The sequence below is a fragment of the Ambystoma mexicanum genome, chromosome 6q (assembly GCF_040938575.1).
Source record: "Ambystoma mexicanum isolate Mex_15411 chromosome 6q, UKY_AmexF1_1, whole genome shotgun sequence".
NCBI classification, from domain to species: Eukaryota; Metazoa; Chordata; class Amphibia; order Caudata; family Ambystomatidae; genus Ambystoma; species Ambystoma mexicanum.
The window spans coordinates 1,638,809,050-1,638,820,807 of NC_090937.1; the positions used below are offsets into that span (position 1 = coordinate 1,638,809,050).

At 51.2% G+C, this 11,758-nt stretch overlaps 1 protein-coding gene across 1 annotated transcript in view; it reads right to left on the minus strand.

The window, feature by feature from the left end:
* The window catches only part of LOC138516938 (uncharacterized), a 159,116-nt gene extending 148,838 nt beyond the window's left edge, over positions 1 to 10,278 (minus strand). Inside the window, exon 1 of the mRNA XM_069632413.1 lies at positions 10,135 to 10,278. The gene's annotated coding sequence lies outside the window, so the exon portion shown is untranslated. The remainder of the gene's footprint in view (positions 1 to 10,134) is intronic.
* Positions 10,279 to 11,758: the final 1,480 nt, after the last annotated feature.

Below are 11,758 nucleotides of genomic sequence, written 5' to 3' on the forward strand. Positions count from 1 at the left end.
AGTCGTGCTGCTGTTTGCTCGGGCATCTCATTTGCCCTGGAGAAAGCTGCTCTTGTCCTTGGCAAGTCGTGCTGCTGTTTGCTCGGGCATCTCTTTTGCCCTGGAGAAAGCTGCTCTTGTCCTTGGCAAGTCGTGCTGCTGTTTGCTCGGGCATCTCTTTTGCCCTGGAGAAAGCTGCTCTTGTCCTTGGCAAGTCGTGCTGCTGTTTGTTGTTGGGTTTCAGAAGTTCTTGATATTGATTTTCGCTTTGCATCAGATGGAGCTTTTCCAAGTGACGTTCGCTTTTTGTGCGCCATGTTTCAGTCACTCATTGGCTTCAGCACATTTGAGAAAGTGTCCAAGAAAGATTGATTGATTGTGCTCTCTTCTCGTGAATGAACTTAAGTAAACTGTAACCTTGTCATTTCCCATATTTGGAGTGCGTGATACAAATAAATGTGTTGGGCTGCAGTGAAATGAAAGCGCAATATCTAAGCGGTGTGTGCAATGGTGCAGCTGTCTCCTGCCATGAGAGTGGGAGCGAGGAAGAGGGCAGAGAAGGGCAGAGGACCGCCGTCTCCTATTGCCCGTGTGAGCATTAACCAAGTCTTGGAAAGCAGCAGCCGTAACATGTGGAGCCAAAGAAATAACAGAATAGGGAAGGCCGGGTTCTTCAAAAAAGCAGGGTGGCCACGTCTTGGCGAAGGGGAATGATACAATGCTAGACCACGTGTCGAGCAAAAAGTGTACAGGTATAGTCTGATTTTCCCCATGTTGAGCAGCATCATGCAAAGTAATGGGAACATTATAAAAAACAAATCCCTTGTGTTTTTAAACTATAGACATTATTTCACGCAGCAATCAGTTTATTTATTTATTTTGTTTTCTATAACGCGCTCAACACCTTACTTCGGTTTCTAGGCGCAGACCAGCACGTTGGCCCTGTTCTATCCTCTGTTCAGAGTTACACCCCCCCCCCTCCCATTTCTGATCACCCACCTTTCGCATCTCCTTAGGGAGGCCCGTCACTAGCAGTCACCCCATCACCTCTGTGCATGAGACCCTCACCATCTAGCAGCTCCCCCGGCAATGCTTGCTCTGCAGGTTTATGTGTTCAGTAGCTGCTTCGCAGCCCCCAGGGGGAGGCGCTGCACTGCCTCACATCTGAAATACCACGTGAAAAGGCGCCAGCCAGGTCCCAGGCGCTGGGAAGGTTTCTGAGCCTGCAGTGGACAGGGCAAGTTGGGACTTTCACTATCCTGGACAGTGTAACTGCGGGACACGGGACACAAAGAGTGCAACTGTGACAGCCCCGCAAAATACGGAATGCTTGCCCCCCTCCCCCTGTAACTAGAATTCCAGAGAGAGGAAAGAGCCTGAGGGGGACCTGGGGGCAGAGGGGCCTTCTTCTACTCGGGGGAAATAGGGCACAGATGCTCCTGGGCAGCGATTGGCTGCTGGGGGGTTGATGTGATCGGCTGACCACTGAGCCCACACACCATTCATTTAGCTGAATAACGAGAGCCGCCATTGCAACATGCGATTCTCTGTGCTCCCCCCCCCGCGCCCCACCCACCGAAGATCCTCAGCAAAGTGTGGAAGTACACACTGCTATAGTGCCTTCTCTAGGTGTGAGTGGAAGCGTGCACTACTGCTCTCTGTACAGTGCCTTTTCTTGCTGTGAGTGGAACTGTGCACTGCTGCTCTCTGTACACTGTGCCTTTTCTAGGTCTGAGTGGAACTGTGCACTGCTGCTCTCTGTACACTGCCTTTTCTTGCTGTGAGTGGAACTGTGCACTGCTGCTCTCTGTACACTGTGCCTTTTCTAGGTCAGAGTGGAAGCGTGCACTGCTGCTCTCTGTACACTGCCTTTTCCTGCTGTGAGTGGAACTGTGCACTGCTGCTCTCTGTACACTGCCTTTTCTTGCTGTGAGTGGAACTGTGCACTGCTGCTATCTGTACACTGTGCCTTTTCTAGGTGTGAGTGGAAGTGTGCACTGCTGCTCTCTGTACACTGCCTTTTCTAGGTGTGAGTGGAAGTGTGCACTGCTGCTCTCTGTACACTGCCTTTTCTAGGTGTGAGTGGAAGCGTGCACTCCTGCTCTCTGTACACTGCCTTTAGGTGTGAGTAGAAGTGTGCACTGCTGCTCTCTGTACACTGTGCATTTAGGTGTGAGTGGAAGTGTGCACTGCTGCTCTCTGTACACTGCCTTTTCTAGGTGTGAGTGGAAGAGTGCACTCCTGCTCTCTGTACACTGCCTTTTCTAGGTGTGAGTGGAAGTGTGCACTGCTGCTCTCTGTACAATGCCTTTAGGTTTGAGTGGAAGTGTGCACTGCTACTCTCTGTACACTGTGCATTTAGGTGTGAGTGGAAGCATGCACTGAGGCTCTCTGTATGGTGCCTTTTCTAGGTGTGAGTGGAAGCGTGCACTGCTGCTCTCTGTACACTGTGCATTTAGGTGTGAGTGGAAGCTTGCACTGCTGCTCTCTGTACACTGCCTTCTCTAGGTGTGAGTGGAAGCTTGCACTGCTGCTCTCTGTACACTGCCTTCTCTAGGTGTGAGTGGAAGCTTGCCCAGCTGCTCTCTGTACACTGCCTTCTCTAGGTGTGAGTGGAAGCTTGCACTGCTGCTCTCTGTACACTGTGCCTTTTCTAGGTGTGAGTGGAAGCGTGCACTGCTGCTTTCAGTACAGTACCAGTAACAGGAAGTGTGCACTGGTGCTCTCTGAATTGTACCTTTTCTAGGAGTGAAAGCGTGCTCTGCTGCTCTCTGTACACTGCTTTTTCTAGGTGTGAGTGGAAGCGTGCACAGCTGCTCTCTGTACACTGCCTTGGGGTGTGAGAGGAAGCATGCACAGCTGCTCTCTGTACAGTGCATTTTCTATGTGTGAGTGGAAGCGTGCGCTGCTCCATTCTGTACAGTGCCTTTTCAGTTGTGAGTGAAAGCCTGCATTGCTGGTCTCTGTACAGTGTGGAAACTCCACAATTTCGGGGTCGCCGGGTTGGGCGGGCAGGAGGCCGCCAGGGTTGATGGAGCAGGCGGATACCCTTTGGAACCGGCTCCCCAGTGGGGGTCGGTGGGCAGCTTTTCGCAGGTTCGTATGTGGCGGGGAGGAGTGAATGGTGGCGCCAATCCTGGGGGCTTAAATAAAGCCCTGGAGGACGAGGTGAGCATGGTTCTATGCCTCGTCCTGCAGGATTGCCACTGCCATGCACACTTTGCTGCCTGGAGCCCTTGAGAGCTACCACTGGAGTTCTTATATCCCGCTGCCCAGACCTGGACCCTACCGCCATTGCTGCTGCACTGTCCCTGGACGAGGAGGGAGCCTGTTTTGGAGGAGTTGTTTCCTGGTCCTCATGCCGGAGAGGTAAGGAGGGTTGGGATGTGGCAGTGGCGAGGGCTGGGACAGTGTGGTTGTGTTGTTGGGCCAGGTTTGGGGGGTGCCGAGCCGGGGCTATGAGAACCGTTTTGTGTGTGCTACTGTATTTTGTTCATGTGCGGTTAGCTTATAACGGGGCAGATTACTTAAAGTGTTGCTAGATGTTCTTGAGGTTCACCAAAGGCTCTTTGTTTCTTCTCGGGAGGGGGGAATTAGCATTGTGGTGCGGAGAGTAAACATCAAGCACTGCGAATGTTGTCTGGGCGAGGCAACTCTGATTGAGAGAGCTAGGTGGTCATGGCAACGAGGCCCGGGGTTGGGGAGACATTCCTTGATCATTAGCTGGGCTGCTATGGGAGGGGGTGAAAAACCTGATTGGTGTAAACTGTTAAGCGCAATCAGTGTACAGTTGCAGGTGGAGTTTTTTGTTTATAAGCACGCAGGTGTGGGGGAAAGAGTAACAAAGCAGGCATTTAAGTGTGTGCATATACCAAAAGGGAGTAAATAAATAAATGATAGAATGGTTCCAGCAACAGTGGCTGCCATCCTTGCTCTGTTGCAAGGGAAGGAGTTGGGATCGGTTCTGGGATCTTTCCCAGTTTGCAGGGAGATGGGACAGGCAGGGGTGGTCTCAGGAGGTGGGGAGACACAGTGGAGCCACCGCCATCAAGGTCGCAGAGAAAGAAGTAAGCCAGTAAAGAAGAGGGGGTAGGTTGGCTACACCACCTGCAATAAAGGAAACAGTGGTGACATCCGCGCACACATCCGCCCACACTCAGGAAGCTATTGAGGGGAATATGGCATGTAGCGCTGGGAATAGCAGGGTTCACAGATTGGGGAGACAGGTCAACCAGGCAGTCAGCGCCTCAGGGGCAGGGGCAAGTAACCCAGCAATGTATGGACAGGCCAATGAAAACGTAGGAGTTTTAGGGTCCCTGTGGGGCCAAGGTGGCCCAGGACTGGCAGACTCCTGAGGGCCAAATAATAGGCTGGGATGGGGTCGGCTGGTGCTCCCGACCTTCAGGTTTACATGGTGCAGGTTATTGGGGGGCCTCCAGGAGGAAGCTGGGGGAGTTGATAGTGTGGGTCCCAAAATCAGGGCTGAGTGGGACCAGCCGGGGCCACCCCATTGCCTCAAGTCCAGCAACAGAGGGGGGAGAGAGCTCAGGGCAAGCAGGTCAGGGGCGTGGTAAATGCAGCCCTACTGGTGATGTGCAGAGGGGTGGGGATCAACAACGAGCATACATGGCGGAGAAGTTGAGACTTTGCAGGTATCAGGGAGTGTGGTAAATAATGCAGGTGGGGTGAGAGCACAGGATGCAATAACAACAGGCGCTGTGGGCACGCAGGTGGCGGGCGGGCAGGAAGGGTAGGCCTCCCCCCCAAGCAAGGCAACTGTCCCACGTGCGCTAACCTGGCATGTGCCTCTAGAAACCAGGGAAAAGATATGGAAGGAAAAATACAATGACATATTCTCACTCCTGGACTACAGGTGGGTGGAGGAGTGCAAGGAGATTAAGAATGAGGGGAAGGACAAGACATTTTTTGTGGAGAGATCTTTGGCCAGCTGGGTGACATGCTTTTCAATATTCACAGCCATACTATTGGAAACATGTCCGAAGCTTAGTCAGAAGTTGTGGTCGTACAACTGCATATTTGGTTCTTGGTTGGTGTGTGATGAGAGATTTAGGAGTGCAACGGCAGGGTATCCTGCACTAGATTGGGGTACGAAGGCAATGGATTTGCGGCCTAGCTGCACGGCAGCACGACCATCCAGCAGTAAGGAGTTCACACCAGGGCGAACGGAGCAGCTCTTTTGCATCGGGGTGGAGGGAGGACGCTGGGACAAATAGGGGACATGTAGGGAAACACAACAGAGCCTCGTGTTCTAGGCCAGTTTGCACATTTAAATACGTGTGTTCATTCTGCGGGATGTCAGGACATGGGGAAGCAAATTGCCTCAAGCACCGCAAAGAGCAGAAGTGGAAGCATTGGGCTCGATTTGCCTCTGACAGGATTACCCTCACCCGTACGTGTGGAGGTGTTGAGGGCATGGGCAAATGGGTACCCATGGGTGGGTGATGCCGGATGGCTGGTAAAGGGGTTTTCTCCAGATACCGGGAGGGGATTTTACCCCGTGCCGGTCCCCGTCCCCCCCCGTCCACCCGGTGCCTGGGAACCAGAGATCCGCCTGGTCACAACCATCAATACTAATGGACAAGGTGGCAAAGGAGGTCCAGTTGGGGAGATGTGCAGGTCCATTTACGGTACCAACTCTGTAGGGACTGGTATGCTCCCCGCTGGGGATTGTCTCAAAAAAAGAGCAGGAGAAGTTTAGGCTGATACATAACGTATCCTTTCCAAAGGGAGCGTCAGCAAATGACGCCGTTGATAACGATTTACGCACTGTAGAGTATGCACCTGTTGACTCAGCAGTGGCAAGGCTGCAACAGATGGGGAATGGGCACTGCTGGCAAAGGCAGATATCGCGGCTGCCTTCCGGTTGCTGCCGCTGCACCCTGAGGATTATCACTGGCTGGGTTTCAAGTGGGAGGAACAATGGGGTATTCTATTTCCTGTGCTTACTTTGAGAGATTTAGCACGTTTCTCGCGTGGGTGGTCAGGATGGAGAGTGGTGGAGCTAAAGTCCTGCCTCACCTAGATGACTTCTTGTTCATGGGAGAGCGGAGTATGGAGAAGGGCGCCAGGGCACTTACAACATTCCAGGAGGTGGCAGAAAAAATGGGGGGGGGGCCCACCACCTCATTGTGTTTTCTGGGGATTGAGATTGACAGCAAGGCGGGTGAAACCCAGAGATATAGTGCAGGACTTCAGGGGGCAGTGGCTGCCTGCCTGAAGGCCAAAAAGGTGACCCTTGGGCAGCTGCAGAGTTTGGTAGGGCAGCTGCATTTTGCTCTCAGAATCATTTCAATGGGGAGGCCCTTCTCCCGTTCCATAGCAGGGGCAATGCCAGGCCTGACAAAACCACACCACCACACAAGGCTGACCAAAGAACAGAAACAGGACCTGGGCATTTGGGACAACTTTCTGAGGGAGTTGAATGGGGTGTGGGTCTCACTGCACAAAATGGTATGCAGCAGAGAGTGTGAGCTTAGGGGCAATCTTGGGCAGCAAATGGTGTGGCCAGCGTTGGCCAGACAGCTAGAAGAAGGAAGGGTTGTGCAGAAACATTACATTTTTGGAACTCTTTCTCATTATCGTAGCATTGACGATTTGGGGAAAGGAGCTCGGGGGCAAGGATGTAGTGTTCTGGTTACACAGTATGTCGGTGTTTTGCTCAATCAACATGCCCAATGGTGTTCAGGTTGCTAATAAGATTGGTGTTACTGTGTTTAAAGGCAAATATTTGCTTTTGGGCAAAACATGTCCCATGTGTGTCATCAGTATTGTGGCTGATGCTTTACCGATTTTAAACTGCAGGAGTTCAAGCGGTGGTTGCCCGGGGCGGACCTAATGATGGCATGTTTCCCAGAGGTGCTTTGGGAGCTTGCTGCCCAGAACTAGCATCCCTGATAATGTATCAGTATCGGGGAGGATTAAAAGGGCATACAAGCGGGCATTTGGGGAATTCAGGGAATTATGTGTGGGACAGGGTCTAGTAGACATTTTCCACAAACAGGCACAAGAGGTTTTTTGGGTCACCTACACACTGTGGGGGAGACAGTTCGGGTGGCCAGAACAAAGATGTCGGCCTTTGTTTTTTTTGCAGGCTTAAATGGAAGGACCCCACCTTACACCGAAATTGCGATAAAAAAGGCATTAGCCAGTTGGAGAACGGCGGTTGCACCAAGGGGGAGGTGAGGGTTTGTAGAAGACCTCTAGACCAGTGATGCCCCTGGTGCAAAATGTGGGCAGGTCGGGCCCCTCCTTAAAATGCTGAATGGACAATAAGTCCCAATGGCTATGAACTATCGTGCGCCATCGCTGCACCCTATTACCAGTATAGTCTCAGGTCTTCCCCACCTGGTCCCATCACATTCTCTGGATTCCCTCATCCCACTGCTAGCCCAGTTCCTGGGCTCTTGCCACCCCACCACAGACCATGGGCTCACCCCACCCTGCTTCCACTACTATCCCATGGCCTCCACAATCCTGCTCCCACCCTCAGCTGGCAGAACAGTTCTAGGGCCAGTGGCGGCTGTTGATTTTTTTAAGTGGAAGGGCATAAATATTTCCCCCAGATGTGCCATAGCGACCGAGTGCAGCACGGGAGTCAGAACCAATCAAGTGGGTTTGGGGAGGGGTTCTCCCCCCTCCCCCCCGGGAAATATTTTAAAATGTTGGGTCACAATGCTGCATTTTGGAGCACACTTTTTTAACTGTTCCCAAGATTAATAGAACTTAAAGAGGCAGAATGATTAAAAGCTATGCTGAGGGTGGGCCAAAAACAGGTGGGAACACATGTCTCCTATCATGCCAGAAGATGGGGGCTGCTGTACCGTGCTGCAAGGCTGGGGTGCTGTAGCAGGACCCGATGGCAGCAGATGGTAGAAGATCTCTGGAAAGGTACACTCCTCCCCTGTGTCTCCTTCTGTAATACTAAGGTCTTCCGCCTATGTTAAAGTGGCACTATTTGGGCAATCCTATCAACTTTGTCACATGGCCCCTAGCAGCTTCATCCGGGCAACCTGCGAACTGAATTCAGACAGAAGTCGTGAAAAGGGATGGGGCTGGTGAAACAAGCTTCAAGAACTTTAAACATTTTCAGTGCTATGTTTTCAAGGCAGGAAAAAAGAAAGAGGTTTCAGAAGCAAGGGAACTCTCACTTGTAAAGCTCGACCGTCATATATCAAAATCTTATTTAGCAGTAAGGCTGCAAGAGCCGATCCCCATTGATCATCAGCTAAGCATTGTTGGCAAATGAGTATTTTGGAGAATGTCCACAACATCTTTACACAGAAAGTATTAAAGTGTTGAGATGGAAAGTCTCCCATTTTTCTTAATTACGAGATTGCTTTCACTGCATCTTTGATGGGATCCGGGTTCAATCTGTCGATTTCATTGGCCACCAGAGTATATGAAAGGCCTGTGTAGATACCAGTGCTAAGATGGAACAGCGACATATCATCTATCAGTCGCAGGCTGCTTGAGGGCTTTGCCAACCCTGTTTGCCCGAGGATCAAAGGAGAGGGCAGAATTGAAAGTAACCTCCAGGAGCCCCACGACTTCCACTGATCCCAGGGAGAGTCCAGGGTTCGGAAACATACTTCAGTCAAGCATGAACTGCCATCATCTCTTGGAGGCCATGTTTTCAGGATGTCAAACATTAAATACGAAATGTTTTCTTTTTCCTCTGCATATTACAGAATCTCGAGCCCCACTACCCCCCCCAAATATATTTTTTCGTTTTTTCAGACTGTGGGTGCATGACCCCCTGGACAGGAGACCGCGGCGCCACACAGTTGGAATACCGGTGCTCTAGACACAGACCAAATAGCAGCGATGGCGCAGGTTCTGGAGGGGATCTGTGGGGATGGCTGGGAAAGGGCAGTGTTCAGAGCAGGTTTTGTAACAGCATTCTTTGGGGCCTTCGGGGTTGAGAAAGGTGGGGGGATCCACGACTGACTTTTCGGGGGGGGGGGGTCCTTGGCCAAACATGATTTATCAACTGAGGGGGGGGGGCTCTGGCACACATTTGGTTGAGGAGGTAAATAATGGACCAGGAGGGAAAAGGGGCCGGGGTGACTATGACGGCGCATACTGTGGGGAACATCGGCCAGATAGGAGGTACAGGGGAGACCTGGCTGGCACCGTTATTTGCGCACAAGGCCAATGTCATACCTATCCAGGTACTAGTTCAGAAAAACCTTGGAAGGAAGCTGGGCTAGAGGGGATGGGCTATGCCGCGCATTCCTTTAGAATAGGGGCTGCCACCCCAGCAGCAGGTTATGGCTCTAGAGAAGGACAGATAAAGGCATTGGGGCGGTGCAAATCCCACACGTACAAGGGACCCATCCAGCCACTCCTCCGTGTTAAGCTGCAAGAGGGGGAGTGTGGGGGGTCAGGGTACCCTGACATTTCTAACACGCGGTCTTTGTGTCATTTTGAGGAAGGAGATGGGGGAAGCCAGTGGTATGTGTCGTGGGGCACTCGTTCATCCGAAGAATGGAGCAGAGGGCGCGGGAAAGACCTGGATTGGTGTTGGAGGTGGCGGACATGGAGGTGCACTGAATTCATCCGCTCACACTCCCAGCAAGTGCCCCGCTTACTAATTATTTTGCTTTTATCGCCCAAGTTAATGGCAGGCAGATTCTTTGAAAGGATAAAAGGCTGAGCATGTAAACGCATAACCTTCAGGTTCTCTCCTCAGTTCTCAGCAGCGAGTCCTTAACTTGCTGGGTTTTCTAACCAGCTCACCCATCTTCCCACCTGCTCATTAAGTCAGCCTTATACTCACTCGCGACACTCATCCATTCACTCAAATCACTCACTCGCACATTAAATCCTATATCTTTTCATCCACTCGTTTATGTAGCCACTCACCCACACATGTATGCACCTACTCACTCCAGCACCCACTCACCCTTCTCCTTCTGCCTAGTCACTCGCCCCCATCCTTTCAGACACTCCATTTCATATCAAAATAGATGGTCATTTTCACGTACTCCCTGAAAATGCGATTTTGAAGACCCTACTTGTTCGACCAAAGCGTTCTTTATTGTTTTACAAATGGGGGATTCCATGTATTCATCCACGCACTCGCCCTTCCACGCACTCATCCCCCAGTGCAATGTTCACTTGTGTAGAACTAACCTAGTTGTCGTTGCTTGTTAAAGCTCTCTCTCTCTTCTTGCCACAGACTCCACCTTCTCTCTCTCGCCTGGCGTATCCCACACTGGACTCACCTGCTTCTTGCCTCCTGTCCTGTTCTCTTATTTTCTTCTGTGTCGCGGCTGCTCCGCGCTCCTCCTTTCACCTCTGGGTTATGATGTCCAGCGTCCCGCCTCCTTCTAAAGCGCCTAGAGGTCCAGGCCCGTGCCGCTCTCTGATTGGAGGATGCAGGTGGGGACGCAGAGCCTATTGGCTGACACCATTGTTTTCCAGGGGACTGTCCTGGGCATCGGGATCGCTTTCGTTTCCCCTCCACACAGACTGGGTTTCGATTCCTTTCCAGCCCTGATCTGGAAAAGCGCGACCAGGAAGTCCTGCCCCCAGTGGGCGACTCTGGCCACACAGGGCTCGCCCCCCCCCCTTAGAATACCTGGGCTAGTGTCAGGGTCGCTCTGGGTCGACAGCCGATACATAAGCGTGGGGCAATTGCGCCCCCCCTACCTCTCCCTCCCCTCATTAAATAACTATTTGCAGGAGTCTTAAAGATGCTCCTTTGCCCAGCCGCCGCCATTCAGGCGTTTACAGGCCCTCAGTTTGCTCAGCCTCTCTTTCTTTCTCATGAATGTCACACCACTGGAATCTATGGGCCATGCATATCCATGGGGTGGGGGCCATCACTGCTAAAAGCAGGCTACCTACATGCCTGACACACTACTGTTTTCCAAATGTGCAGCTTACACTTTCATAGCAAAAAACAAAACAGGCATTTAAAACTGAAACATGCTTCTTAAACTTACATCAACTCTTTTACTTTCAACAGTGTTTAGTTTTTTTGTTTTACTATCACACCCACTCTTTGTCATTTGTGTGCCCCCTCCTTTGTGTTTTTTCACAGGATATATTGCTAAATATGTTATATACTGGTCAAACTGCTCTGCTTAATCACAATAAATGATTATATTGCGCTGACAGCAGTTATTAGGAAACTTAACTGTAGACTCATGGGTGCCAACATTTCATTTTCACTACGGGGCAGAATTTCTCCCAGCCCAACCCATCCCCCAGCCGAACATTGTATAACGCATGTTTTATATAAGGAATTGCAAAAAGTCATAACATGAACAAGCAGTTTTAAATATATAACATCTCAGCAATAGCCACTCAACATGCTGAGCTACCTGCTAGCCTTCTACAGTAGGGTGTGTCTATTGATCCCTTGATGTGCTCTAAATCACTGCATTGCCAACAGTGTAGTTCATGTCCAGCCAAACTGACACTGTGCATAGGTCATTGAGGATGTAGCAGTGAGCGCTCTTCCATATTGAGCAAGGGGGTGTCGAGCCACCGGCACCCTTACCCATTATGGTGGAGCCGAGGAGCCAGCCAATTGTAAACACTTTGTGCTCCCTCTGCTGCTTTTATCAGCTGAGGGAGCTCTCCTGGTCTGGCTTAAACCGTCAAAGGGAAATGCAGTTTCGGTTTCAGTGTCCAATGAGCCATGCAAAGCCGGAGCGTTTTCCTTCTTGTAACGGTTTTATAACACAGCACACTCCACCCAGGGACTCCTTCCCTTCAATCAATGTGGCACACAATAAAAACACTTTTT